Raw genomic sequence first — 25,502 nt, forward strand, 5'->3', positions numbered from 1 at the left:
GTGTCCACTTTGCTTTCCTTTCTTCTTTTTTTTTAATAAAACTAAACACCTGATATCCCTTCATGTCATAAAACCTATTTGCTACAATGTACCACCATAGGGACTACCTACCACTGATCCAATTCTATAATAAACAGCAGAAGTGTATGTGGAGGAAAGCTGGGATAGAATTATCACAACTTATCATCTATATTTCCAAAGGAAAGGATGGGATTTATTTCATCCACACAGCAGCATTTCCCTCTTCTCCTGGGTTTTTAGGTTACTCTGTTACTCAGTTTGATGTGCTTCCGATCTTTAAACACAGTCATGTCTATTTGGCAGCAAAAAAAAAAAAAAAAAAAAAAAAAAAATCATTAAATACATTTATCTTTCTAAAAAATAGAATTCTTACAGGTTCCCTTGGATTCTGACAGGATGGTAAACAATTTTATCCAAAATCAACAGCTGAGCTTCTAAACTAGGCTCTTGTATAAATTGTCTTGCAGTGATAGTATTCATCTACAAACAGAGTTAATTCATTTGAAGGTACAATGTTGTGATCTTAAAATTATCACTGCTCTCTTTTTGTCTCACAGTGAATGAAGCTAAAGAGAGTAAGAGGTCCTTGATCTGGGCGAAAAGTTGTAGAGATATTAAAGAACAGCTGTTACAGAATAACTAACCTTGCATGACAGCATAGATAAGTTCTTGTCCTTTACTGCCAGCTACCACTGAAAACCTTTACAAGAATCATGCTTCTTTCATGCTGCAAATATGAACACACAGACCTGCAGTTGTATCTCAGATACCACTGAATGAATATTTGACAAAGGGATGCTATTTGAAGATGACACTCAGGAGTCATCCTCGAATCATGCTGGTATTGACCTTGGATTTTTCTCGCAGTCTAGTAATTATCATAAAATAAAATTGACCTTTCCTGGAATGTACAATAGATAACAAATCAAGTTTACATACACTTAAAGATATTTCTAAGTGTTAATTCTATAAAAACCCTTTTGTTTCATATTTTTCTTTCAACATGAAGCTATGCCTTCTAAAAGGCTTTTCAAATTGTAGGTTGTAGGGGAAAGAAAATAGGGAAACTGTCCATAACTATTTTTTAGCTGTGACCTTACACTGCTGAGACCTAAAATGTAACCTTTTTTTATACAGTAACAAATGGTTTTATCATTATTTTTATTAAATTTCATAGGAAAGGAAAGCAATAGTGCATCAATGCTTTATGTTTTAAGGGAAAAGCTAACCTGGGTCACAGAAGGCCAATGGGAATACATACTATAGGCACCATATTTATTCTACTTGTAAATGCCAAGTGATTCAACATCTGCAAAGCCACATTTAAAGAAAAACTTTCCCAGGTCATTTGATAGCTTTTACATCTGTAGCAACGTACTGTGGGTCATATTTATAACTGCCTAAGCTGGACAAGGAACATTTCTGTTAGGATTTTTTTCCATGGCTAACCTCTATGAGAAAAATATTTTGAAGTTCCAAAATAATAATTATAATCCCAGGTATAAGATCTCCTTTTTATTCTTCTAGAAAGGATCAGATTTATACACAAAATACTGTTTCAAGGTATCAGCTAGTTCAGATGATATTTAAAAACAAGTGTTAGGAAAGCACAAAATTTCATCTATCTTTGTTTTTTGTAGAAGTACATATTTCTCAGTCGCTTAACACCTATGCAGCACTGTCACAAAAGGCCGTAATGTGGTAGAATTTTTTAGTAAGGGAAGGGTAAATCTCAAGAAATTCTTACTCCTTTTGAGGGAAGCTACTGAGCTTTGTTTGGCTATGTTCCACATTTTGCATATTTCTTGCTGCATCCTCTGTGTGCTGTCATTTGAGAGACTCCAGTGGGAGTCCAGAATGCACTGGGTGCTACTGAAAGATACAGAAAGGATTAGAACACTTTTTCCAGTAATTAGGCAGGAATGCTTCCATTGAGGTCACTGCAGAAGTTATTGTCTGAGCTTGAGTAGTTGAAATGTTTTGTTTAACGCACATAGTTGCTTTCTGAAATAGAAGAATCTATTCCCATTTCACTGGGAAAAAGTTTCTATTGTAAATATGCTGCAGCAACTCCGTTGCTTTTTGTCTTATATAGACACATGATTATTAATTCTAATTTTCAAACTAATTAGGCAGATAAAGATGGGAATAAAAATATAAAGAATAGTTCCTTTCTCTGTGGTACCATCCTGTTTAGCTGGAGGTGGGGAGGGGGAATCCTAAAGAAATCATTACCGCTGCACAACATTGTCAGTATGACTTGAGTCACACCAGGCACTATGACTGGGTACAACACAAAGCTCTTGCTCTTTAAACTCCATTCTGCACATCTCCTATCCTTGACACACAGGACAGCTTCTGCAGTGTCTGGACTACTTTTTTTGCAGGTCATAAAGCTTTATACAGAGATTTTGTCATCAGACTCAATGATCTGTGAAGGAGCTTGAACTTTGCAACTCATTCAGGCTTGATTTCAGGACTCATGCAACTGCTGCTGCCTTTCTTAATCTTTATCTGTAATTTTCTGTTCATACTTTCCAATAAAAAATTCCTTACTAGAGTTGAAATTTATTTTAAGAAAAGAATGCATTACCTTCAGTTAAAGAAAGAAGAGTGATTGGACTAATTAATCTCGGATAGATTGGAAAGGGTCTTTTTCTTGGATACAAAAGACAAAACAAATTTAGAAGAGTGAATCCTTCCCATGGTACCCTCTTTCACATGCATGCTTGAATCACTGTCTCCTGCCATAAACAAAGGATGTTCTTCAAATTCTACATCCTCTGCTCCTTAGTTTACCTTGAAATACAAAATAATCTAATCCAAGTATCCCTTTTCTCTAGAAAGTATTTTTTCTATTAGGTTACTTCAATCCTCCTCCCCATTCCACTGGGGTGAGGGGAGAGAGTGGGAGTTGAGTGAGTGGTTGCATGGTGCCCAATTTCCATCTGGGTTTAAACTACAGCAGAGGTGATTGGACTAAAATACATGATGTTCTCACTGATCCGTAGAATAGTTTCCACCTCTTTATATATATATATGTATTTGGCCATGAAGTTAATTTTTAAATTTGATTCAATACTCATAATTTTTCAGGTGTCATTCAGTCATTCTTGTTTCCCTTTGACAGCAATACAGAAATGCACCCAAGACACAGGTAGATGCCTGTTTCCATTGGTCATTGTCCCTGAAGTTTTGGTCAGCTTGCTTCCACCTTAGTCACATTGACTGAATATCTCAATTCAAGCAGGAAGAACTTTTGCCACAATGACAGAAAAATGGCATTCCAGATAGGATAAGTTTATTCCATTTGGATAAAAAAATCACTTTTCTGATTGATTTCCTTGAAGGTCTACTAAATTTTCCCTATATTAGTAGATACAAAGGCCTCTTCCCCCGATTTTTATGAAAGTAGAATACGTGTTCCTCCTTTTGCTACTTTGATGTAGAAATTGAGAAGAAAGTTGAGTAAAACCTCTTGAACTCAAAATGGTATTTAAAAATAATTAATTACTAGTTTAAAAAGTAGTTTAAAAAGTCTCTTTGAGGGATTAACTTCATACAAATAGAATGCAAAGAACTATTTGTTCTAAACTAACCACAAGTCAATTGATATTGTCCATTAAGTGGTACTATATTGTTGAACACACAAAACCATAAAGATGTTTTACCTTAGCAAACAATATTAGCAATAATGCTTCGTTTTCTTTCATATATTGTTTTTACTGTATTAGTGGTTGGTATTTCGTATGATACAGCTAAGAATAAGGTTCTGTGTGTGATAGTTATGGCAGGGGTAGAGTTAATTTTCTTCACAGCAGTTGGTATGAGGCTGTGTTTTGGATCTGTGCTGAAAAGAGTGTTGATAATATAGAGATGTTCTTGCTACTGCTGTTGAGAAGTGCTCACACAGCACCAAGGTTTTCTCTGCAAGGCTGGGGGTGCACAAGGATTTGGGAGGGGACACAACTGGGACAACTGGCCCAAATGGACCCCAGGAATAACCCAGACCATGTGGCACCATGCTCAGCACATAGAACTGGGGGCAGAAGGCGGAAGGGCAGGGAGACATTTGGAGTGAAGATGTTTGTCATTCCAAGTCACCATTACACATGATGGAGCCCTGCTCTCCTGGGGATGGCTGAACTTCTGCCTGCCCATGAGAAGTGGTGTGTTAATTCCTTGGTTTGCTCTGCTTGTGTACATGGCTTTTGCTTTCCCTATTAAACTGTCTGCATCTCAACCCAGGAGTTTCCTCTCTTACCCTTCTGATTCTCTCCCCCATCCCAGTGGGGGAGAGTGAATGAGTGACTGCTTTCAGATGGGGTTTAATCATGACACTTTGGCAGATAAGCCCAACAAAAGGCACTTTTGCCACTTTCTGAAGATCAAACAGGTTGCATTCTACTGCTTTGAAAAATGTACTTTTTTAACTCCTGGCACAATGAATTTATTTGGTTTTCTTTTTAAAAGTCATACTATTACATGTCACAATTGCTTTTCTTTATTAATTTTAGATATCTCATTAAATTGATCCAAAAATCTCACCTGTATTTTAGGGTCATTGAGAACAAGGATTGCTTGTTTTCCTTTGCAGTGCTCAGTGGAACAGAACTTTCTTCATGTTGTGAAAAAAACACAATAAATTAACATGAATTGCCAGGCTTCTTTCAAGCAATGCTTGATCAGTAGTGTAAAGCAATAAGAATATATTTATTGCAATTACTGCAGAAATAAAAGAAATAGCATTAGCTAAGTAACAATACAGTGTGCCCTGTGGAGATTGCCTGAAACAATTTAATGAACTTGTGAAAATTCTGAGTATCATTCTGCCAGTGGGACAGGTGTTTTACATGACTGTCCCAAAGCACAGTCTGTCACTGTCATCCTCATCAGTGCCACTTTATCTCTTGTATGACATCTGCAATATTTATAGATAAATATCAAGTCACGCTTCTTCTGCTGAACATTGTAATTTAAATTGACCATGCACTTAGGGAAATCATAAAAAGGAGATGGAATTAACCTACATCATGCCGGGGGCTGTCAGCATGGTGGATGCTGCTATCCTTGGATTGAATCTAGACTGAATTCTCTAAGTACTTAACACAGAATAAATGATACTTTTCCTCAACTGCTCTTAATCATCCAGACATCTCCCATAATTAGAAAACAGGTACCAGTACAACCTACCACTCTTAAAACTAGGAGACTCAGAGGCTCCATTGAGTCATTAGTGTTAGTTTATTTACTTGTGAGGCTCTCAGTTACCTCTGTGATAGATAGGATCATCCTGCCTAGACCCCAGTGGTTATCAGGGCCAACAGCCAGCACTGCACAAAAGAATAGTGTTGCTTTCATGCCATTTGAATATGTCTTCACTAAATGATTTTTACAACTGACACCAATGGTTTTGATCTTCAGAACATGTCTGAAACAAGGCTGAAATTTATATTTTATTCTATTCTAAGTATAAATACAGATAAAGCACAATGAACCTAACAAGAAATAAAATCAGATCTTTCACAACATTTATCTGAAATCCTGATCCTCCAACTGCTATGCATTGAAATGATTTTACAAGTCATAAAAATGAAAATTAAATTTTTTTCTGCAGGTTTTATGTCAAAGAGTTATCTACTGTTGATACCCAAGAGTTATCTACTTCATGGTACAGTGAACTGTGGTGGATTCTGGTCCTCATGATGCATTTCTGTTTTTTCTTCCTTTTAATACATAGGAAAAATACTGGCCATATTTTTGAGTCATAGTCTTCATTCCCAAGGGGTTTTTTGGTGCACTCAATGCATCATTGCACTTACATATGAAACTGACACAGGCATGGCCACCTTTCCTGAGATAGTAACTGTTCTGTAAAGAACCAGACCCAAGAAATCTATCTGGTAAGAAGTGAGCACTAACTGTTTTTCACATGACTAACTGGACAGATGTGTGTTATAAGAGCCATATATGGAGACTTATATCCCCAAATTCCCATTAAAGCTTTGCTTTAGTTTTTTTAAAGCCTTCCATCAGCTTGGATATTAGTGCCTGAATATTTAGTGATTTACATCAAAATCAGTAGGTCACAGCAAACAATCTGGCCAGTGTCATCCACAGCTAATATCCATTTGCTTTTTCAGAAAGCTGTTTCCAGTACTATTAATCTGTATTACCAATGATACAATATTATTTGCAAGTAATCATTCACTTCACTTTGGACTGCTAAATATAGCAAAATCTAGGCAAACCTGATACAAAGGAAATGAACTAATAGCATCTACTTATATTAAAAGACACAAGATTTCCATCAGAAAATAGAAAATGAGGTCCTAGATTTTTGCTTGGCTGATACATATTGGTGAGATTTATGCATATAGTGAATACTAAAAAACCCAGGAGAATTGCAAGAAGATACTCTTTTCTGGCCTTGTTTTTTCTCATTTAGGTTTGGTGCTGGGTTATACTTAAACAGCACCAGGTGCTTGACAATGGGAACTAAATCTTAGTCAAGCTATTTGGATTCCTACAAACTGTACTTTCCATTCTTGTATTAGTTCCTTTGCGTCCACAGAAGGGTAAATAAATCAGTCTCATCTGCTGAGAGATGAATTTGAATTTTCAGATTCAAAAGTCCCCCTTATGCTGTGCAGCACAGAATGGCAAACTGATTTCTGTGATCTGTACATACATACATACATACTAAGGGGTAACATTTTGCTACTGTTTTTTAATTTAAAATGTAATGGAAAGCAAAATTTTAAAAATGAGAATATGCTGAAAATTAGATAGGTAGTAAGGGTGTCATATTTCCTTGTTGGTTTGGTAGCTCTGAGCAGGGTCGTAGGCGCTCCACAGGCCACACTGCAGGTGAGGCACTGGGGAACTGAAATAATGCAAATGTCTACTTCCCACAGATGGCATAAGAAACATCTGGGTTTTGTAGCCTGCATGAGATCTCATGGAACATAAATTTGGGAGTGGTGGAGGGAAGACAAGGTATTCTTGAGCAGATGCAAGATGGTCTTTCACAGATTTTTGTGACTGGAAGGGACAATTCTGAACGTCTTGTCATGTTTGTGTAAGAAAAGCTACTTGTGTTTTCTAAATGATGAGAGAGATGGGGTAGCTAGGAAACTAAAGTTGTACATTAGAAGAAACTGACAATAAGATAAAACTGCTAGACTATCACATAAAATATTAAAACATGTAAACCACTGCCTACACCATGCTTAAGAGTCCTTTTTAGTGAAAGGCTACTGTTCAGTGCAATCACCCAATAGACATTTGTAGGTTTACTATGTTGACATCCATACTACCATATAAACCAGAAGACAATACTTTTTAACAGGATTACCCGAGCTCATGCCTGGAGAACAGGCAAGGACCAGGATATGAGAACTTTTGTTTTGCTGGACTAAGATGATATTACCTAAAAATTGTTTTGCTGCATAAAGATTTCAATATGGAGTTGCTGCATAAGTAGGAGAAGGCTAGATTATCTCCAAATTGCCAAACAGTAAAACTGGTGTTCATAATATAAACAGTTAAAGTACAAAGACCTGTCTGCTGATAGTAGAGCATGAGACATTTGATTTTATATTTCAGAGATTCAACATAGAACCTCTTGATGGTTACACAAAATGGTAAAGACCAAACTAGCAATAAAAATACAAAAAATGTAAAAAGTCTGGAAGTGGCACCTTCTATCTCTAAAAGTTATTTCCTGTTCTAGAAGACTAGAGGCATGGGATGCAATGTAATTGTCTTTATTAGACACAGATTTTTTTCTTTTGCCTCTGGAAAACATCTGGCTATGTTCTCCTGTTTTTTCCTCTGCGATGAATGTGATGTTATCACCCAGGGGCCTGGGAAGCCTTCCTCTGACACCAGATGTCTCACAGGGCATTATCACTTTTCAAAAACATGGTGAGATGAGTTTTACGCTAAATGTCTTTAAAGGTGTTCTGCAAGGAGGAGGTGAAAAGGGGACACAGGGATCAAAATGAAGATGGAACAATGCTGCACACAAGGAATGTATAGCAGCAACATGATCACATCTTAGGTTTTCTGTTGTTTTTGCTGACTCTTTTCATTGGAATTAACTTTTTGATCAATAATGGCCCTGGTGATGAGGTATGTTTTACAGGTAAATATAGTCAGTGTGGGTATGTTACAGTCAATGAAATGATAAAGTTGCAATCTACATGTCAAGGAGAAAAAAATCAGGGAACACAGATTCTTGATAATGCTTTAATGTAAATTCTCTAAAAACATCTCTAAATACACCAGGACACTGACATAACCATTTTATACCCTCTCAAGAATCCCTGAAAATTGTTTAACAGCAATAATTTTCATATCAACAAAATGTATTGTGCTGTCTTTAGTTTATGCTGATTTTCAATAACACTTTAGCATAATTTTTACTGGTACAGACTATTCTTGGAAATTTCCTGTCTGGTAAACTTTTAAAAAAGAGTAATATTCAGAAGTAATAAAATCTTATGCCATCTGCAGTGATAGGCCACTCTTCCAGGGGGTGAGTTGGCCAATGGCAAGAATGAATGTAGTAATATCAGGGAACAGGACTGATCAGGGTGAATCTCACAATGGAGATGTTCCTCTTCATTGACTAAAATTCAGGCTGGATGCCTATGTTTCAGGTGGCTAACATCAGATGAGAAAGGGCCACTGGTGCTAAAAAAGGGCCAATGGAACAAGTTATTAGCAGAATTGTAACTGCCTCAACTTATTTTTCTTAGATTTAAGTCCCTTTTGGGCAGTCTGGATGGAAAAAAAAAGTCCTGTCAAGAATACTGTAATGAATTTTCCGACCCTTTAGATATTTGTGTTGGTTCTGTGTAGGTTTGTGACAATATGGACAATACCTTTCACCAAAATCAAACTATTTTTTCTGGTAAGTTTACCTACTCCAAATAACCTTTCCTTTTAGCAGAGAAAATTTACACAGCTTTTTGGGGGGGGTCTCAATGGTCAACACTTCACTAAAAGAGGCTCTGGAAGGGTCACAGAGAATTTTTTGCAGAATAACAAGGTATTGGCATCTATGAGGAGACCTAAGTATTATCATCTATGTATAAATACATGCCTGAGGATAAACAATACAAGGTTCCATTCACAAAATAACAGGTTTAGATTTTTCGTATCAGTCAAAGAATCAAAAAGTAGTGTAATACTCTATTGTATCGTACATATAGAATAAAATAAATATTGTATAGTGTATAATAAGATAGTAGCCATGTACACTTCAGAGCTCAATCCTTCAATAAACTCTGTGCCAGTGTGTTCATATAACCCTTTGTGTGATGAACTAGACGTAAATGATGTAAATATTCTTCCGCAGTAAACTGCTTGTGGGATCAAAATGGATGTGAGAGAGGTGTCACTCTCTTCTGTTTTTTCCTGCTTGTAAATCATAGAATGGTTTGGGTTGGAATGGACCTTAAAGATCAACTGCCCTGCCATGGGCAGGGACACCTTCCACTAGACCAGATTGTTCAGGGCCCCATCCACCCCGGCCTTGAACACCTCCGGGGATGGGCCATCGACTACTTCTCTGTGCAACTCATTCCAGTGACTCACCACCCTTCCACTAAAGAATTTCTTCCTCATATCTGATCTAAACCTGCCCTCAGTCAGTTTAAAGCTGTCACCAGTTGTGCTATCACACAACGCCCTTGTAAAAAGTCCCTTTCCAGCTCTCTTGTAACCCCTTTAGGTACTGCAAGGTGCTATACGGTCTCCCTGGAGCCTTCTCTTTTCCAGACTGAGCAACTATCTGCAGAGGAGAGGTGCTCCAGCCCTCTGCTCAGCCTGGGGGCCTCTTCTGGACTTGATCCAATAGGTCCATGTCCTTCCTGTGCTGGGGACCCCAGCGCTGGATGCAACACTGCAGGTGGGATCTTAAGTGTGCAGAGCAGAGGGAGAGACTCACCTCCCTCGCCCTGCTGCCCGTGCTACTTTGCGTAGAGCCCAGGACATAGTTTTCTAGGCTGCAAGGGCACATTGCATGAAACTTTTTGTGACTTTGAACAAATGGAAATTAAAGGACTTGCACTTTACTGCTTGACTATTCTTATACATCACTTTGACTTCTATTTTCATGCTGACAGCTTAACAAAACCTTTGTTGGTTAATTTGAATGTTATCCTTTCAGGTAGTGGACATCCAACCAGCATTTCTGAAGGTAATTAGTGAATCAAATAAAATGCTAATGGAAGCAGGTAATTACTTGAGAGCCGATGGGTAATAGTGGGAGGTAATTATTTCAATATCTGCATGCTCTTACTCAAATTGCAGATGGATTGCCACAGCCTTGCTCTAGGAAAGCTTGAAGTGTCACTACTTCATTTTGAAATGGATGGGAGAGAATCATTGCCCAAGAAAGGATGCATTTCACACCATAAAAGGAAGCACAGTCACATAAACACTTTAATTTGATAAGATAGTCTGTAATTTTGACAGGCCAGAGCAGTCCAGTGTATGGAAAATTCAGTGCTTCTTAACAGCAGATTTTTACTCTGTACAAAGTTGATTAGAAAAATAAGATTCATTAAAACACAGATGAAAAACATCTGCTTATATGGCAGATGGTAATTCAGCTATCAACACATCCAACTGTTAAATGAATGGACTGATTTAATACAAAAAGTATGGCTTTCCCTCGTCTATGGCTCGTTCATTTGCAGATTGTTGAAGTAATTTTTTTCGTATTAAGCTGAGCTCTTCAACAATTCAAAATTATTCAAGTCCTCCTCCCCCTCGCCTCTGGCATACACCTTCTCTATTCTATTCTATTTAGCATTGCTGCTAAAACAAAGACAAATGATTCATCCTTAATGTGGAAAAATGGAAAATTTGTGTGTCCTTTCCAGGCATTATAACACACTGGGCCTAATTTTTGGCTGCTGTAACACTGATTTCTAGGGAGTTGAACTGATTTTATCTGGTTTCTCCTTTACAGTGGAGAAGGATGTAGTGAATTTACTTCCTGGATTCCTAGAATAATTTCATAATCAGTAGTATTGCAGTAAAGATCCCTTTAGATACTGCAGTCAGAAAGTTTCCTAAAACAATTGCACTGAATCCCACCCTTAAAAGTAATATAATAAAACAATTATGAGGTTCTTTGCACAGTGCCTTTGTTATCCTGGAGGCCAGCAAAAAGCTGTCATTATACATGGACCAGAAGGCATTTCTTGGCTCTTGACTACTCATTGCAGAAGACTACATTCTGCCTTGCATTATACTTGTGCAACATCATTGCAGTCAAAAGGGTTGTGAAACTGAGACCTGCAGATAGGATTTCAGATGGGTTGCCCTGCATTTATATTGCTCAACTGCTGTGCACTGATTTCTCTCTTTTGTGAAGTCCATAAATGTCTGTATGTGACACAAACAAATGCTTAGAATTGGAAATTTTTTATTCTTTAATAAGTGTAGCACCTTTGTGTTTGATTCTACAATTATTAGGAAGTAAAACTCCAAGTTTTAGAGTAGCAGAGAAAACCTCAGAAGGATACTCACGCCAAGTCAGTGCATGGCAAGTGGCTGGGGCTTGGTCTGAAACATAAAAAAGGTGGAGATGTTAACTTAAGCATTTTTTTACTGTCACAACAAAAAATAAATTGTGTAATAAAGTACAAATGTAGAATTATAAGTAAAGCATATTTATAAAAACATATTTTTAAAAAGTATTAGTGGCTTCTTGGACATTTTGACAAAACCATAAGAAACAAGGCAAGGTAAATCTTCTGTGAGGGAATCAAAAGAAAATAAAATATGTGATAAAAATTAGTATTTTCTGTTGTAACCGCTGGACTCTGCCTAGCAGGCTGCTGCTCCCTGAGAGCTCAGCGAGGGTTTCCTGGGGCCATGCGATTGATCGCATCCCGGAGTCCATTTCGGACAGCCCCGCGATCTGGCTCCGGCAGCCAGCAGCGTTACAACGCAGTGGAGGGTAAAGAAGGCAGAGAAGGGTCTCTCATGAGGGTTTGAGATGGCTTTAATCACATCTTGTCCCTGCAACGGTCTGGGAGGGGGATGGTTTTGTCAGGGGCCCAGGGGCGGTCCCTGGGCGGGGCTGGGGTACAGGAACAAATAGGGAGAAACCGAGAGAGCGGCCAGGGCTAGGGCAGGGAACAGGGGGAACATACAGAGTGACAGGGTTAACAGGCCACCGCAATTTTCTTCTGTTTTCAGTGAGAGCTTTTCAGTGCAGTTGACATGCTTGATTAGGACACAGAATGTCCTTTGACTCACATGAGCAAGTGCTGCTGTGGCTTTGGTGAGAACAGGAAGTTTCCCACTCGTATCAGTAATACCTCAGGAACTGATGCTTGGGCTTCTCTTGAGTGCCTGATGTTTATAATGAGCACTTTAAAAAAACATATGATGTCCTGAACTTTACTTCCTTATGGCTTGAAAATGCATGTTAAATGGTGGTTTGCATATTCAAATCTATAACCACAATACACCATAGCAGAGAAATGACAGTATCTGTTATCTAAGTTACATGACTCATATAGCAGACAAGTCCAGCAGAGTGAACATACTGTTACTTGAAAATAGGTCATTTATGTTGTGCTAGTGTAGCAATCACATTATAAGGAAGTGTCCAAAGTTTTAAAAATCTCTTCTCTGGAAATGAGCACCAAAAGAAAACAGCAGAATCATCTCCATTACTCTATCGATCAGATTTCTCCACAACAAGTATTTCATTATTAGTTCTTTGAAGTCAGTGTCAAAAAAGCATGTTGATGAAAAATACCTCTGTCTCATTTTGGGAAAAAAAGATCTGGCATGCATGCTATTCTCAAGCTATGTCAGGAATCCAGCACATATTAAAGGCTTTGACCATATTTCTGAAAGTACCTGTTATAAGACTGTGTAAAATTCATGTACATACAGACATCCAGAAACAGCACCCACGTTTATTTATATTTGCCTGGGTCTGAAAATTGTTGGACACTGGTTTTCTCCTATCCAAGATTCTAGTTCAGGAGTGCTCACCTATTAAGGAATGGACGTGCACTTTCAGCACCCAGTCCTCTCTGAGCAAAATAGCAAGGCAAAAATTTGCCAGTAATAACAGCAATGTACAGGCTGTCTTAGTTAACCCTCAAAGCAATCCAGAAAGTGATTTTCATAACATGGTTGAGTAGGTGGAACTTTGGAATAAACACGTAATTGGTATAACTGTTCATAATTCGATGAACCTTTCAGGTAGTAAACTTTCACTCCTCTTCTGAAGTCTGCTCACGTTCAAGGTACATTTTTTTGGAACACAGTTTAAAAATAATTTCCCTTGAAGTCAATAAGTGACTCATCAAGACAAATGTTTTGACCAGGATTTTGTTTTTACTGGAATGTTTCAGGGCTGGGATCAATGAGTGTACATAGCTTGAAAAGCCAATCAACCTTCAGAAGAGCCTGAAAAACATAGTCTTGTGCTGCTGCAATTGTTGAGGAGGGAGAAACTGTATAGTGAGAAAGGGGGCAAGATCATTCAGCAAATTATTATGAAATCAATATATTATGAGATTTTAAAATATTTTCAGATGGTTTCTTCCATTCCTACAGAGAATATTTAATAGTTTTGTGTTAAGATAGTCCTTGTTTTATTATTTTTCAAATTGGCAATTTTTGTGTAAATATTTTAAGAAGTTAATTCATAGCAGTAAAAAAAAAAAGTGTACTTTATAATATATTTTCTGTTAACTGTTCTCCAAAGTTTTTCTAAGAATTTGTGTTACTATTGCAGCTAAACTTCAGCAATAAGAGAAGGAAACTAAAAAAGGAATTTTTGAGGCAAAGGCTAAGGCATAAGTGAAACATGACAAATGAGGTCTATAAAAAGCTAAAGTTTTATGGCACACTGATCTAAAGGATTCTGATACTAATTTTTTAATTGAAGTGACAGTGAAATATTAGGATTCAAACTGACTCAACTCCACATGCATACAGTACAAACACCTGAACTGGGGATCAGATCTCTCCTGTAGACAGTGGACAGAAAAGGAATTTTTTGGGTATGTATCTGATCTCCTAATATACCTTTTCTGTAAGTGAGATGAGGTGCACTCTTCAATTGCCAGTTCTGCCCACTGGCCCCACAGGGGGTACGTGCACTTAGCTTAGATGCAGATATCTTCACTCTATGCATTTGGTCAAAAAAAGTATATTACGAGTCTCTTTTTCAACACAAATAATTGAAGGAAATACTGTTGACAAAGATCTCTCTTTGGTGGAAAACCACAGTTTATTCCAGGTTAGTGTTTAATGGAAAAGCTTGGGATTAATATTTGACCCTTCTTTGACCTCTGTGGCTCCATCATGACTTCAGAGAACTTAATTGAATAGATCTTATTATTAGGCAGATAAGATTATAGTACAGCTTCAAGCATGAAGAAAATGCCATGCTCAGTCCAGTTTGGAAGTTCATGTTCATTATCCCTGGACCTAATTTAAGAGATTTTTTCCTGACTTTTTAAAATTATACAAAAGCAATTTGTTCAATGTGCAGTGAATAAATAAATTGACTATTTAATTTTTCACATCATGGTTTCATTTGAAACATTCGCATTTCATTATTATTTTGTAATATTATATTAAAGTCATCTACTTTGAACTCCCTCACCCAGGACCCAATTAATCTCACCTGAATGAATCTGCTTACAACACAAAGAGTGTTGAAGTCAGTGGATAAATTCCCTTGAGTTGAATGCACACACCTGAAGGGAGCATAAATATTTTCATAATCAATGTTACAAATTCTCAAAAGTTTGTAAGATTAAATCAAATGCAAACTTATGTACTTGGGAAAAAACTTGTATGTCTACACTATTCTGATCAGTTTCACTTTTCAAATCTGTTCTATTCCATTTGAAAGTGGTCTTGAAATAGAGCTATAAATGAAGAAATTTGGTTGTTTTATTTTCCCAAGCTCTAAAAATCATTATTTCCTAGAAATTGGCACAGAGGAAATTAATCCTCTAGGTGGATTATCCAAAGACATAAGTTAGCAAAAACACAGTTTATAAGTACTAAAACTATAATACTTTAATTACAAAAACAGACATGATGAACTGTAAATGTTGTGTAATATCGTAATAAATATCAGGTATAGGAAAAGCTGTGAAATATTGGCAGATCATTGAGCAGATGAAATGAAACTAGAAAACACATGTCCAGACATAGTCAAGACTTCAATTTGCCATTTTCTGGCAAGGTCATTAAAGGAAAAACATAACTTTTGCTTCCAAAGCCTCATGGATTATAAATACATGAAGAGAAGCCTTGTGGGATCAGCCAGTATGTGGTGGAATAAGTTAAAGAGAGCAATCCAAAAGAAATTAGCAATGGCAGCTTCTGTCACAAACTTTTTTTTGGAGCTGTTATTCTATTTTTCTGGAAGGCAGAGGTAGAAAGAAGTGTAATTAATTTTTCAGATTTTAAAATATACCTCACATATCAGAGTGTGTGTTCTGCAGAAAACCCAACCATACAAGAACTTTCTCGCATGAACACACATTTCTCCCACTATGGTCGTCTCTGTACTCCCACCTCTTGGGAAGAGGCTTGAGGAAAGACAAAGTATTCCATTTTTAGTGTTAAGTGGTGTGACACCTATCTCTACAGCTTATTTCTGGAGGCAAAAAGAAGAAGCACAAAAGTGCTTTGTCCCATGGGGAGATCTGTCTCACTAGAGCTGAACTGTAGTCCAGCACAAGAGCTATTTCTTCTGCCATGCATTTTCTCATGGGGAATAGAAGGGGAAGCCAAGAGACAGTTTGAGTGAACAGGTAAATGAATCATTATATGATTGGGGAAAAAAAAAAGAAACAAAGAGGACCTTTTTCTTTAAAAAAAAAAAAGTTTAACCTATATAGAGACCAAAATTATTGATTTACAAAAAATAAACAGTAGCTTTTAAAGGTAAAATTTACTTGGCTATACATTATTGTCAGCCAATTTTATAGGACATTTTAAACAATGGAAATAATTGAATTCTCTGGATGAAGAACAGCCAGCCAGACTCTCTTGATTCTGCTAGATATTGATTTCTCTTATCTCATGCATTCAAACATGACCAACACAGTAAGAGCTGGAGGGAAGAATAGCAGCTGTCCTGAAAAGAACCAAACTGGAAGGTGCACTGCCCAAAAGAGAGAAAAGATCACCTGCAGCTGCCCAGCATGGCACTAGGAACAGGCAGCCTGGCAAACAAAAAACAGTGACTGAAACAGCATGGAAAGTTCTAGAGCAAGCCAAGGGTGCCCAGAAGGTCAAGGCAGGAGATGACATCATTCTCAGGTTGCTGCCTTTGGTAAGATGTGTAAGGGTTGATACAAGTCCCCCAAGGCAAAAACCAAAAATAGTGTTTAATTTTGTGAGAAGAATGGAAAAGAGCAGCTGAATGACAGCCTAGTGATCAACAGGATGCATGTTTGGCAAAGTTAAAGCAGTTTACCTGTTTTAAAAACAAGGCAAGAAAATAGGTCAAAATGCTGTGATCAGGAACCAGTCAACCCAGAGGAATCTGCGCTGGCTATGAAAAGTCATAAGACATCTATCTAATATTGATATTGTGTAGCCCTGCTATTCACCCTTTGAATAGTTAAACATATATTTACAAAATATGTTTTCTGTTTCTCACATGATGAGTTTAAAAATGGTGGAGAAGAGAATCCAGTACAGAAAACATTTGCTTAAATGTAAAACCTGAATGTGTTGGTCTTCCTTTTGTAAGGCTCTGCTTTGTCTTACTCAGCAAGTGGTATTCAACACCCTCAGAGGGAGACTGTCACTCTGCAGTTCTGCCCCACAGAATTTGCAGGACACAGACAACTATAGTCGCTGTGCTCAATAAATAACACATACAGAGCTCTGACTGGTGGGTTTGATATTCACAGAAAATCTAAACCTCATCACTCCCCAAGACACCACCTGAGCTGGAGTACTGAGAGACAGAGAAAACAATTAGGTCTGCTGAAGCTGAAACACACTTCAATCATTTTATTTCTCCTGCTGTAAATGTTATTAGTAAGTATTGATTACTTTCACTAGTAACCACACTGCAAATCAAAGATTTAAAACTTTCTGTTTGGGTGGATGTCTGTGCAGAGGGTGTAAATGGGTCTGGTACATTATAGCACTGTAATTAAGTAAAAATGTCATGAAAATGAAACATTCTGGAAAATTTAGACGTATTTCCTTACATTGTGTGAACAGCATATTAGAAACAGGTTTCTATGGAGAATAGCATGCATATAAACAAATACTAAATATTAACCCATATTAAAATTTTCTTTTTATAGCAATCAAAATCAGGGAAAGTTTTTCTGGAAGTTGAAGTGTCACTGCCTCAGATGAGCATCCTCTTCAAACCTAAGCTGTACCTACCTGTTAAACTGAACAGAAATATGTCAGGAACAAGGAAGTACATGTGCCTGGGAGGAACACAAACCAATCAGGGACAACCTAGGCTTATTGCCTTCTGTGGTCTCCAGACTGTATTTACATTATGCCATATAGTCACACTTTAACAGGTACAATGTTTTATGCAATGCACAGGGATGAGCCCACAATGAGGAAGGGAGGGAACCCCCAAGTGGTCCTGGCATGGTACCTGCCTACTGGAGAGACATGGTCTGGTGCTTCTTCTGAGCTGTGCTGATCCATCAGGGACTTGTGACATCCAGGAAAGTACAGGAAGAGTGTGGGACTGTTTCTTGCAATGGTCAGTATATTGTAGGCAGCCTAAGCACATTTTCATTTTAGGCCACTTGTAAGGAAAATATGGATTAAATAGTTTTGGAATTGCAACGTTTCTTCTTAGATCAAACAGCTTAAAAGAGATTATGCACAGCATTGTTCTATTTTGTATTTATTATCCAGTGAGACCAACAACCAACACTTTGTGAAACTTCCCCACGGCTACATGCTTGTCTACATTGAAAGGGTCAGAGGAATTCAAGTGTTTTGAAGTTAATATAAGCAGTGATTTTTCCATCCAGAAGCTGAAAGAAGCCTGTTTCAGCATTTTGGCACTACTTTGGCAAACCCTGCCTGGAGACCACCTCAAGTCTAGCCAGATTTTGGCAGATGGGGCTGCTAAATGGAGTGATGAAGCTGTAATTAATATAGAGGATTTAGCCTATTCTGTTACAGGCAGCTCTTGTTACAACTTCTCTGAGAGGGCTGCCTGAAAGTAGAGGCTTTGGACTAAGCGCCATAAAAATAAGGCATGAAAATTAGGAGAGGTACTGTTGTCTACTGCAGGGCTGCAGAACTATACTGGTAAGGAGGCTTTATGCTGGCTTGTATTTATGCCAACAGATTAACAAAAGCCAATATTTCAACTCGGTCAAGTTGGATTACAGAAACACATGTAAACTACCTGATTCAAAAGATCTTCTGTCACTCAATCTAGCTCCAAATATTGCAAAGATGTGTATGAAAAATGCAGCACTGGAGACTGATTTGTGTGTATCAGGTGAATTTTCTGGGTTGCTACTGACAACCTTAAAATGCACCTTGGACATATTCCCTACACAAAGACACCTGTAAACAGGATATATTGGATTTTTGCTGTTGGATAGACAGCTTCTGTTTTTATTGCACAGCCAGAGACACAATAATGTTGGGCTCTTCTGCTGCTTGATGGGGCACCTGAATACAGAAATTCATCCAGGTTTTAATGGAGTTCATGGCCAGAGATGGCCACAGTCACTGATGGCTGAAATGGCAGACTGCAGAGGAGAACACAACCCAGGGCTAGTACTTGTTTATGTATTTCTAGGTCTTATAGCAAATAGAACAGTAAAAATGATTCCTTTCTTGATGGGAAAGATGCCTGATTACAGGCATGAATAAACATAGTTTATTATCCAGAATTATAGGGATACAGGCTTCATATATATTTTTTTTTCAAAGTATGCTTTTTATTATTTTATGAATTACAATAATTTAATTGGGTTTCTTTGGGTTTCTGGTCCGAACAGCTCTTTAAACAAACACCATTTGAAATTAATATATCTGGAGGGATTTTTTTCTTTCTTACTTTTTTTATCCACCTGTTATTTTCTTCAATGCATTTTATTTTGATGGTGTCTTCATCTTGCATTTCCATCTAGCTTTCCACTGCTGTGAAGAGTGTTTTGGAAAAAAAGGTGGGTTTTTTATTTTTTTATTTTCTGACATAAGGACTAGGAAAAAAATTGCCTGATGGAGCTATTACCTTCAAGTACTTTGCCAATCTGATGATAATGAAATTTATTTCCTCCTGTAGTTAAAAATACACTTTTCAAAGTAATCATTTCAGTCCTCGAGCCACTTCTCATGACTCATTGCTCCAAGGCAGGGATCTAAGGCATTGTTTGTGAAGTTCTCAATATTAAAAATATACATTCTATTAATCAGTGTTTCCCTGAGTGTGAAAAACAGTTAAATCCAGATGCAGGTGTAAGTCTGAAACTGAAACAAACTACACACAAAGACCAACATACTAGATAACAGCTTTAGCTACTTAATTATAGAATTTCGAAGATGTTGGAAACCACCTGACATTTCAAATAAAGCAAAATAAGGGTGAATTTGTGTTTTAAGAAACATCTGAATGCATAACTTAGGCTGATAGCAGCTTTGCAACTCCCACTTAGCCTACTCTAGATCTCTAGGTTAATACATCCATATAGTTTAGGTGCTTGGATATTTTCACTGTATGTGGATTTTATCTCTTGCGGAGTCTGCAATTTTGGTCAATCAAACAGTGGGTCTCAAAAGCTTTATAGTTATTAATGAAATAAATTTGTTCCCTCATAAAGAAACATGTTCAATGTGTTCTGAAAGACTACTGACCATGCCATTCCACTAATGCAGGAATAAATGTAGCACTGTCCTAGGAGCAAAGAGCCCCAACAGTGAGGGAAAGGCACTCCAGGTTGACAGAAATCTCGAAAGCTGGCTGCTATACTCACATAGCTGGAAAACTGTGGTAAGCTGGTGCATGTTGTGGCAGGCTGACCCTGGCTGGACACCCGGTGCCCACCAAAGCTGCTCTATCACTGTTCTCCTCAGCTGCGCAGGGGAGAGAAAATACAACTAAAGGCTCATGGGTTGAGATAAGGGCAGGGAGAGAGAACTCACCGGTGGCAGGGAGAGATCGCTCACCAGTGATTGTCATGGGCAAAGCAGACTCCATTTAGGGAAATTAATTAATTTATTACCAATAAAATCAGACTGAGATAATGATAAATAAGGGCAAATCATTAAAAACACTTTCCCCCCACCCCTCCCTTTTTCCCAGCTTCAACTTCATTTCCAAATTGTCTAGCTCCTCCCTGCCAGGATCACAGAGGGGTGGGGAATGAGGGCTGTGGTCAGTTCATCACATACACCACTCCTTCTTTTTCAGGGTCAGGACTCCTCAAACTCTTCCACTGCTCCTGTGTATGGAGACAGTGCTCCATAAACTTCTCCAACACGAATCCTTCCCAGGGGCTACAGTTCTTCCCAAACTGCTTCAGTGGGGGTCCCTTCCATGGGGTGCAGTCCCTCAGGAACAGGCTGCTCCAGTGTTGGTGCCCCATGAGGCCACAAATCCTGACAGCAAACCTTCTCCAGTGTGGGCTCTTCTCTCCATGGGGCCACAGGTCCTGCCCCAGCATGGGTTTCCAACTGAGTCAGCCTCCTACAGGCATCACCCTGCTCCAGCATAGGGTCATCCATAGGCTGCAGGTGAATATTTTCTCTCCGATGTGCCTCCATGGGCTGCAAGGGCACAGCTGCCTCACCATGGTCTGCATCATGGGCTGCAGGGAGTCTCTGCTCTGGCACCTGGAGCACCTTCTGCCCCTCCTTCTGCATTGACCTGGGTGCCTGAAGGGCTGTTTGTCTCACACCTATCCTTACTCCTCTCTTCCTTGGCCGCAATTATCTTGTGCAACAACTTTCTCTCCTCCTTAACTCTGTTATCCCAGAGGTGCTACCACTGTGGTTGATGAGCTTGTCCTTGGCCAGCAGCAGATCTGAATTGGAGCCTGGCATTGGCTCCGTTGGACAGGAGGGGAGCTTCTGGCAGCTTCTCACAGAAGCCATCCCTGTAGCCCCCTGCTACCAAAACCCAATACAGACATTTACAAAAATAAATACACCATCAAAATCTTCATGCAGTGGTGTAATCTCTGAGTGCTGAAACTTCCAGTAAAATCACTCAACAAAACTTAAGTATTAGTTGACTCTATAACAAACTCCTGAAGCTGCCTCTCTGGTGGCAGCACACCATGCACTGTGTAGGAGGAGCTGCAACTTCCATTGGACTGTGGTTTATTAACCTTCTGCTAAGGAAGTCCTGGAAGAAATGACGTATCACAGGGAAGAGAGCAAGAATCTCAGTATAAAGCCCACTCCTCCTCCACCACTGAAACTGCGATCTTTGGTGCATGAGCTCAGCTTGTTGCTGTTCTTTCACACTTGTAATCACTGAAACAGGCTGCTGTGACTGTGGAGGTGGTATGTTGGGTCTGCGTGAAACAAATCAGCCAGCACATATGTGTGGGCAGTGCCTCATTGTAATTTAGAGAGGTTTGTCAGTGAGCTGTAAGGATGGGTAGATGGAAGAGTGGCAGAAGCAGTTTGAGGCTGTGTGGGAGAAGAGCTGGTGGCCCTATACATGCTCTGCCTGTGGATGGGAGCACTGATGCTCCACTGGAAAGGAGTTCAAATGCTGAGAAATTCCAGTAAAATGTAAAAGCTAAAAATAACAGGCTGGTTCTTTGTCTGGAGTAAATCAGCAGGGATGTGTTGAATCTCTGGATTTACCTCAGCTGAGAATCTCAGCTTGTATACCTCACCCTCATCTCACACTGCTCTGCCAGAACTCCGGGGGATATCTGGATGATCTGAATTTAACCACATTCTAGTGCTGAGTGGAGAGGTGGAAGAAATTGTATAAAAAGAATTTTTAATGACAACTCTTGTTAATTTAATGCTGTTCATATTTACAGTCAATTCAGAATGAATTAGTTGCTCTAAAATGAAAGTTTTATGTATGATAAAGATTTTATCTTTTTTAGACTACTGTAGAATAGTTTAAAAAATAGCAGTTCAATTGAAATCAAGAGAAGCACTTTAACATAAAATTATTACAGTGAGAAAGCTGTTGCTGTGATCTGGTCTCTGAAACCTGGAGACTCTAAAACAGTTACCTGAATTTGCAAAGCTGTTACATATAACTTACATACATTTTCAGAAAATATGCAACCTGGCATGAAGGAAACTTTTGTCCCTTCTGCTGAAATCAGTGCTTAATTTAAGAAGTACGAGTAACATTTTACCTGAAATCACAGCATGTCCCTGGTTGGAGGTTAATTTAAATAAATGAGTGGCCATCCACTCCTGCAATTAATTAATTTTCGAGGCTTTCTTGTATCAGGGTTCATTTTTGGAGAGGAAGAGAAGCGAGCCTTGTTTTCAAAACCTTAAAAGAAAAATGTGTTTCAAATCCTAAAAAAGCTTGTCTGTAATCCACTGATTTGAGTGTATCAGAATTAATGTTTATCTGTAAATCAGTAAGATTTCCTTTGACCAATTTCAAGCATCCAGAATCTAGGAAGCCCACTCCTGTATTTACAGTCTGGAAGCAACATCTCTGTCTCCGAAGGATCAGGGTGTCTGTGTGTAGCAAAGGCAAAAATGGGTTCCATGAAATGGTTCTTTGCAACCTCTCAGTCTTTCTATATGGATCTCATGTCATCATCCCTGGTGCATTTCCTTCAGAAATAGTAAATTTCCAATAATCAGTCCAAGTTTAAAAGATATCACTATACACAGTAGCAAGGAAGAAGAGCTCTCTATGCTTGAAGTCTTAGTATAATGCTTAAAAAAGCATACTAGCCTGGCAGTTCTTAATCTGAACTTGTTCCAGCTCATCTCCTCTATTTCTTATTGCCATTCATATCCTTGTTTAAAATAGCAGTCTCCATCAATTTTTATTTCCCTGTCATCTATTATTCCTCTCAGCCTTGAGCCATATTAAACCAAAGCTTTCATACTTTCCATCCATTGTCATCTGTCTCATACTCAGCTTTTACTTGTGTTTAAAGCACTCTTCTTAGCAAGAAAAAACTCTGCAATGTGTGATTGAAGGGGGGTTAGGACCTTAGCCTTTATTCTGTTACTTAGAAACTAAAATATAAGCATTAGAGGTAAGCAATTTGTAATGAAAAGTAAATAAGAGAAAATTGTTTGTGACTATTGTGGCTTATCTGCAAAACTTTGCAAATTTATTATATTCAGAACATGCCATAAAGTAATACAATGTGAGCACTTACAAATTACAGAATGCATGTGTATTAAACAAAATCAGAATATAATGTGATATTAGGTCATCAAATTGTCAGTGTACTTTATGCCCCTGAGCTGTTTATAAATAGGTAGCAGCACTGAAAGATTCATCATTTCAGGAGGTTTATAAATAGGTATGTAATGTTTTTCCCTACATGAATAACACATTTTCAGTGTTCCATATTACAGCTTGAAAATCATGTCATACTCATTAGTGTACATTAAGCCACAGGACTTTGGCTCTTTTCTCAGTTAATTAGTGGGAAAAAAAAAAAGAAAAGAAGAGTACATTAGAGCTTGTAAAAAAAAGGAAGATGCAAGGAAGGACACAGAAAGAAAACTCATTTTCAGTTGTGAATAATGTATTCATGGAGTTCCACCTAGTAAGTGCAAGCTCAAATATATTCATAGAATGTATGCTATTAGCTTAACTGTGATAGAATCTTTTTTTTTTTTTTTTTTTTTGGTGGCAAAAATCTGTTTGGAAATAGTGCAGCTAAATATGTTAGTTTTCCAAACTAATTTCTAGGCAGTACCTTTTAATAATTTGGGGCTTAGCGTGCATTCAGATTTTACACCAAGTCCTGTCCTGTGCTGTGGGGACTATGATCCCTAGGTTGCTTCAGAAGGCTTGCTTCCTCTTGCCTCCCAAGGGAAGGCAATGCAGCCTTGATCACGAAAGACCCCTGCACTTCTTACTCATGTGCATGTTTATGTGAGGTCTCTGGACATCTTCTGACCAGGTGAACACGTTGAGGAGATTAAAGTGGATTTAGACCCTAATGCCATGCTGGTTGATAGTGCTCTTAAAAATGAGCAGAATGGTGTAAAGGGAGTCAACTCTTCTGGAAGGCCACAGGAAGCCACAGGCTCATAGCCTCTCATTAAAACAAGTGTAAAATGTCATTTAGCAGCAAATACAAGACAAGAGATGAAATCAGGAGTCTGGGTCACATTTTGGAGACTACAGCTGCTCTTACAGAAGCAAGTGCAAAGAGACACTGAAGTGAGTCTCAGCTGTTTTACACCTTGTTTGCTGGAGTTTTCTCTATGGGTATCACAGCTCCATGGCATAGCTTTCAAGCTCTGGCACTGCTTTGAAATAAGGTACATCTCGTTGAAGAATTCAAATGTGACTTTGTTCTTGCTTAAACAGGAATCTGAAATGATGACAATGAGTCAGGCTGGGGTTTGACAAGGGCGTTTTCCCACCGAGGTTGATTTGCTCTAATGGCTATTGATTCAACAGACTGTAACTTGGAAGAAAGGAGGAGCTGTGAATGGAGCTGGGCTAGAGGAATTAAATTACCCTAATGTAACTTTTAATGGACCTACCAGCAGTGTCCACTCCTTCCAGAGGCCCTGAAAACAGCTCAGTCCATAATTTCAGGCATTATCACAGGCAGTTGCATTGCTAATGCTGTGTATTGATAAAAGGATAAATGCTATTTTTGCTCTTGGTGTCAGGAGGACTGGGTATCACATTAATGGCATAGATCGCTGAAGTTCTGTCCTTGAAATAGTCATGGCTTTCAATTTCTTTCTCAGCATGTGTTTAAATATTCCCAAGAGCCCCAAACTGCCTCAAGTTGCTTCCTGTTTAAATAAAAGATGATTCCTCTTTTTATTCTGTGGAATCCATTCAAAAGAAAAGGTCATGCCCAAAGAGAGAAAGCAATTTCCTTATTCTTCGTTTCAGAGCTCTAGGGATTTGTAATTTAAGTTTCCCAGAACAGTCTCCATTTTTTTATAATTGATATTCTTTGTTCATTTTCTTTTTTTTGGGTGGTGGTGTCATGTTTGTCTAGTCCTAAAGCAAACCCAGCATTTACAGTTGTTAAACCCGAGGCCCCTCAGAAATGCAGCATGACTGAGAGTATCCTCAGGGCAGGTAAAAGGATAATAAAAAGAAGCTATTTCTTTTAATTTACTTTGTTTCCGCTGGTGCCTGACACCAGCCATTCTAAATGCACCTTTCTTTATCATTTAAGAAGGGAAGACCATGGAATATTTCACAGGGAGGTATTAATGTTTAATAATAAGCATTGCTTCAGTGATGACTGCAAAGTTTTGCTTTTTCAGAAGATTTTACAAGATTTTTGTCTGAAAAT

General features: G+C 38.3%; 1 long non-coding RNA gene across 1 annotated transcript in view; it reads right to left on the reverse strand.

The window, feature by feature from the left end:
- The window catches only part of LOC138108656 (uncharacterized), a 170,391-nt gene that overhangs the window by 17,349 nt on the left and 127,540 nt on the right, over positions 1–25,502 (reverse strand). The window contains exons 3-4 of the long non-coding RNA XR_011150042.1: positions 14,705–14,777; positions 11,572–11,607 (exon numbers count right to left, since the gene is read on the reverse strand). This is a non-coding gene — a long non-coding RNA (uncharacterized lncRNA). The remainder of the gene's footprint in view (positions 1–11,571; positions 11,608–14,704; positions 14,778–25,502) is intronic.

The sequence above is a fragment of the Aphelocoma coerulescens genome, chromosome 3 (assembly GCF_041296385.1).
Source record: "Aphelocoma coerulescens isolate FSJ_1873_10779 chromosome 3, UR_Acoe_1.0, whole genome shotgun sequence".
Classification (NCBI taxonomy): Eukaryota; Metazoa; Chordata; class Aves; order Passeriformes; family Corvidae; genus Aphelocoma; species Aphelocoma coerulescens.